The sequence below is a fragment of the Trachypithecus francoisi genome, unplaced genomic scaffold (assembly GCF_009764315.1).
Source record: "Trachypithecus francoisi isolate TF-2019V2 unplaced genomic scaffold, Tfra_2.0 Lachesis_group3, whole genome shotgun sequence".
In the NCBI taxonomy this organism is placed as follows: domain Eukaryota; kingdom Metazoa; phylum Chordata; class Mammalia; order Primates; family Cercopithecidae; genus Trachypithecus; species Trachypithecus francoisi.
The window spans coordinates 144,482,517-144,488,368 of record NW_022681468.1 but is presented as its reverse complement, the minus strand read 5'-3'; the positions used below and the strand labels follow the sequence as shown (position 1 = coordinate 144,488,368).

The 5,852-nt window shown below is 45.7% G+C and overlaps 1 long non-coding RNA gene across 1 annotated transcript; it reads left to right on the top strand.

The window, feature by feature from the left end:
• The first annotated feature begins 1,505 nt into the window (after positions 1-1,505).
• On the top strand, positions 1,506-4,603 carry LOC117070709. The gene is made up of 2 exons (XR_004432018.1): positions 1,506-1,723; positions 2,631-4,603. It is a non-coding gene; the product is annotated as an uncharacterized LOC117070709 (long non-coding RNA).
• The last annotated feature ends 1,249 nt before the right edge of the window (positions 4,604-5,852 follow it).

Genomic DNA, 5,852 nt, shown 5'->3' with positions numbered 1-5,852 from the left:
GATCCAGGAGTCAAATAATATAGTTACAATGCTCTCTCTTTTCATCTCCCAATTCTTTTTCCCTCTGAAGCACCTTTTTTTTTTTTTTTTTTTGGAGACAGAGTCTCACTTTGTCACCCAGGCTGAAGGTGGTGGTGCCATCTCGACTCATTGCAACCACCTCCCAGGTTCAAGTGATTCTCCTGCCTCAGCCTCTGGTGTAGCTGGCATTACAGGCATGTACCACCAAGCCCGGCTAATTTTTGTATTTTTAGTAGAGATGGTGTTTCACCGTGTTGGTCAGGCTGGTCTTGAACTCCTGACTTCAAGTGATCCACCCACCTCTGGCCTCCCAAAGTGTTGGGATTACAGGTGTGAGCCACCACCTCTGGCCATCTCTGAGTCACTCTTCTACTGTAGACACATTTTCTTAGTGTGGCCAGGGGAGAGGGCTATGTTCATGGCCTCCCAGATTGGTCTCTTTGGAGGAAAGTGACAAACTTTGCTTTCTAAGTGTTCATAGATCAATTTTAGGTGAGGATTATCATTATCACCTGATAAATAAATGTGTTTTCCTTGTCAGAATGAGTACAGGGATTTGTCATCTTTTGTTCAGTGCTGTATTAGTAGGAACTAGAATAGTAAATATGGCACACAGTAAGTACTCAGTAAATATTTGTTGAATAATTGAACAAATTAGCTAAATTTTGGTCATTGCCCACTTCATATATAGGGGAGTGGTTTGCTACCCAAAGAAGGACATTGGAAGAAAAATGTTCTGAGCAGTGCCAGACCATTATTATCTCTATGGTCCTGAACGAAGAGCAAGACTTGGCCAAACAGGAGTGGAAACTTCCCAGGCACAGGGAATAGTATATGTAAAGGGGTAGAGGTGAGGGGATGTAGGACCTAGAGTTAGTTTGGTAGGGGTGGCCTACTGGACCACATGAAGACAGGCTGGGAAGTGGTCTTTTGAAGGCCATTGGGCTGCATTTTTTTCTGTTGCTTTTGTTCCTTCAGCTCTACCCTCCACTTTCTGCACATTGCCCTGTGCCCCAGGAGGCTAACAGGCGTGGTATCAATGTCCTCTCCTGATTATCTGGTTTCTGGTTGGGTTTGGCCAGTGGAGGGTGTTGGTAGGAGACTGGAGAGAGGGAGGAGAGTAAGACTGGCTTTTTTATTACTCTGGCTCCCTCCCTGCAGGGCTGTCTTGGCGCCATGATGAGGGAAGAACGGAAATTAAGAATATACATTTACGGCTGGGTGCGGTGGCTCACTCCTGTGATCCCAGCACTTTGGGAGGCTGAGGTGGGTGGATCACTTGAAGTCAGGAGTTCAAGAACAGTCTGGCCAACATAGCAAAACCCTGTCTCTACTAAAAATACAAAAAATTAGCTGGGTGTGGTGATGGGTGCCTGTAATCCCAGCTAGTCGGGAGGCTGAGGTAGGAGAATTGCTTGAACCCAGGAGGTAGAGGTTGCCGTGAGCCAAGATTGCACCACTACACTCCAGCCTGAACAACAAAGCAAGACTCCGTTTCAAAAAAAAAAGAAAAAGAAAAAAAGAATATACATTTAAAAATCCTTGTAGCAATTTGATAGAGAATTTTATCTTTTGAATCTAATATGAGTTGAGGATCCCTAATCTGAAAATCTGATATCCTAAATGCCCCAAAATCTGAAACTTTTTGAGGGTTGACATGATGCCACAAATGGAAAACTCCATACCTGACCTCATGTGATAGGTTGTAGTCAAAATTTTATTTCATGAGCAAAATTATTTAAAATATTGTACAAAATTATCTTCAGGCTATGGGTAATGGTATACCTAATACAATGAATTTCATGTTAGATTCGGGTCCCATCCCCAGGATATCTCATACACAGTAGATGTAAATATTCCAAAGTCTGAAAAAAATCTGAAATCCAAAACACTTCTGGTCCCAAGCATTTCAGATAAGGGATACTTAATTTGTAATGAAAACCATTTGGGCTTGTACTCTCTGTGAGTTTTCTCATCTCATTGTTTCCTAATGATTTTTAATTGTAAGTTACCAAAGCACTAGTCTGAGGAGAATAGGATTAAAAACGAATCAAACACAATGAGGACAGAAACCCAAACCCGGTCCTTCAGCACAGATCGTTAGAGAAGGCTGACTCTCCATCACTCTTTTGGGTTCTGGAAATTGCTCCCTGCCTTTATCCTGGTGGGCTTGGAGGGGAAAGAGCTCCACTGCTGTCAACCTGAGCGACTACTCTGTGCCTGTCGTTCCCCTAAACCTGGGCCCCTCGTTTGTCAACAAGCCCATGTTGAATTATCTTAATTTGACTGTGCCATCTGCTTCCTGTTGGGACCCCAATGGACACAAGGCAACCTAAAAATGACACAGAGCTACTGAGAGAGTTTATGGAGGAATGACAGGAGATTGTAGCCACATGAGTGAGGTGTGGACTAGGGAGGAGAGACCAGACAGAGTGACCAATGCCAGGGCCAACTTACTTTAAAAGGCTGAGGGCTTGAACTAAGGCAGTGGTACTAAGGGCAGGAAAAAATCTATAGATATTGAAGATATCCTGTCGGTTAGGAAAACAGAAACCTGTTTAGATTTGGGTCCCATCAAGCTATACGATTTGGGTCCCATTAAGCTTAAGGAGAAAGGAATTAAATATTGTAGAGGGTGGCAAACTATGACTTTTGAGCCGAATGCAACCAGTGGCCTGTTTTTATAAATAAAGTTTTATTGGAACACGGTCATGCTTATTTATTTATGTGATGTTTGGGGTGCTTTTCCGCTACAAAGGCAGAGTTGAGCAGTTGTGACAGGGACCATATATGATCTGCAAAGCCTAAAATATTTACTCTCTGGCCCTTTACAGAAAGAGCTTGCTGACTCCTGGAATATTGGACAGCAATGTTTACAGAACTCTAGGGGAACAGGCAAGAATCGTGGAAAACTACTGTTGGCTTTCAGATCAGGGGGCTGAATAAACTGCGGGAATACTGGTCCCAGTGATCTTGGCTGTGGATCAGCCACATCAAAGTAGGTGATTGCAGGAGACCACCTAGAAGCCGATGCTGGCCTCATGTCTATAGATGCAGACACCCACCAACACCAGAGAAGGAAGGGCTTCTCCTCTTCTGCCTTCCCATCTGTCACGAGTGCCCCTCATTGGCTGGCACTAAGTAAAACTGATGTACTTTTCTAGCTTTTCGTCTTGATACAGTGGTGAGCATAGAAGGGGCAGGGATAGGGAAGCCCGGGGCTTTGGGATGACTAGAGAGGGTAGGAATTCGGAAACTGGGAGGACTCCCGGGCTTTGGTGTCAGTGATGAATTGTGATACCCACAGAGAGGAAGAGAAGAAGAAAAGAAGAAGATTCTAGAGAGGAGGGGAGGCTCCATTGGGAGGTTAGATTCCCAAACCGCTGCCAACTGTGGAGCAGAGTCACAGCCACCTGCCCCAGCGGGGCTGTACTTAGATTGATTCATGGAGTCAAACCATAAAGTACTTTTGACATAAAACATTGGTATTCTGAGCCCAGGATGAGCAGGTTTTGCCATGGCTGATGGATATCTAGCTCACAAGCTAACGCAGTTATAAATCTTCCTTTGGTAGGTTTCAAGGAGACCTTCCAGGAATTGGAAAGCGCTGGCAATGTATTTGGCCTGGGGCCCTGTTGGCATGCGTGGTGTTGTGAACGCCAGAGAGGCCTGAAGCAAAGTCACCAAGTGAGAAGAGTAGACTGGAGGGAGAGGAGGTGAGAGGTAAAGGGGTGGAGAGGAGAGCAAGGAAGCCCTGGGGAGGAGCCTCATTACTGAGGTGAGAGGTCACCTAATGCCCGTGGAGGGAGGAGCAATGGAGGATGTGGGGAAAGGGTGCTGGGACCGCAGGTGCTGACCAGCCCAGGCCTCCGCCTCCACCTGGTTTATTGTCAGTCGGAGCTTCACCTTCCTCCAGAGCAGGCTCCCTACTGTTGACCGGGGACTGTGCTGTGAAATTTAGCAAGATTTGGCAGAAAACTCATCCCCATCCTATATCTTTCTCTGGGCAGAGACTCAAGGACCTCAGCTGTGTGACTTTTCACTTCAGCAAAGTTGGTTTTATTAGCTTTACGTCCCCCAATTTGGTAGTAATCCAGCTCACAAATCCATCGTTACAGCCTACTAATCCCTAATCCATGTTATATCCTACTAGTTAGCGATTGTCTTCTAAACGAGAAATGCCTTCCAATCACTTTTATGTGCAAATACAATACTGCAGGTGCTTAAATATCAATAATGGTACAAACAATATGGTAATTGCTATAGCCTGAATATTTGTATTTCTCCCAAATTCGTATATTGAAGCCCTCAACCCCAGTGTGGCTGTATTTGCAGATAGAGCGTTTACAGAAGTAATTAAGGTTAAATGAGTCCACAAGGGTAGGGCCCTGATCCACAAGGAATAGTGTCCTTATAATGAGAGGAACCAGAGAGCGCTCTCTCTCTGCCATGTAAGAATACAGTAAGAAGGTTGCTGTCTACAAACTAAGAAGAGGGCCCTCACCAGAATTCAATCATGCTGGCACCTGATCTTGGACTTTCAACCTCCAGAACTGCAAGAAAATAAACTTCTGTTCTTTAATCCGCCCCAGTCTGTGGTATTTTGTTATAGTAGCTCAAGCTGATTAAAAACATATTTGAATGGTTGTGGTTAAGATGAAGCTTTTCTAGAATTCAATTGACAAATTTAGAAAAGGGTTGTCATTTATGATTAGAAACATGTTCATTGTCAAAAGGCCTGAGACACGTGCGAGATGATGTGGCGACAGAGAAGTAGAACCGAGATACGAACCTCAGTCTGTCCTCCCAGCATCTCGGGGGATCTCGTCGATGTCAGGATTACTTTGGAGTTCTTTTCCTGTCCAGCACTGTCCTATTTCTGCTTAGGAAGTAAAGGAAAGGGGAGAGATACATTTGTCTAAATTCTTTCACTTGCCAAGTAGAAATAAATAAATAAAAATAAAACATTCATTGGTTTAAGAATCTAGGAAGTCTGGGAAGGAGATCAAGCATGGGTGGATCAAGAAGCTTAATTTCTTAATTTCTTGACCTTTCAGCTCTGACTTTGTTTGTGTTGGGTTCTTTCTCAGGTAGACTCACTTCACATGTTGACCAAGTGGGCCTGGGCGGGGTTGGACTTTCCTGGTCTAGAGACCACAGGCCCAGAGACAATGCCTCTTTTCTGTTAACAGTAAAAATCTGGTGAGAACTTTGAGGATTCAAGCTGGGTTTGTGAGCTTCCCCGAACCAACCAGGTGCTCACCCTTGAAGGAGAGGATTAGGTCAGCCATGTGGGAGCCACACCGACTGAGAATGGGTGTAGGTGTGGGGTTTAAAAACCTGCATTTACTACAAGGATAGGAAGGTGGACACATCCTGTCTTTTCCATTCAGTGTTAATGTATTCATTCATTCTACAATTAGCAACCGCATGGGGCCTGGCCGGCTGCTGGGGTTCTTCAGGTGAGTAAGACGAGCTCCAGCCTTGGAGGAGCTTCCAGTCTAAGGCAGCCCGAGTTCACAGAGAAGGTCCCCTAGGACACTGGCACGGCATCCTGCTGGCCAGGAAGGGGAACTGCTGGTCCTCCGGGGAGGACAGGTTTTGTTTGTTGGTTTGTTTTGCCGGAGGACACCATGGTTCCTGCCAGCACCTGCTTACCACAGCCCTTTCAACGTCGCAGGGCCTGTCAGTGGGTTCTGTGACAGAATCGTGCCAGTAATGGCACGCCGAGAGGGCGCGCGAATGCGCCTGGTTCCTTCCTGGAGCCCGGGCTGCGGACGCCCACTGCGTGCTGCGAAACCTGAGGGGTCCCGGTCCTTCTATAGCAGGAG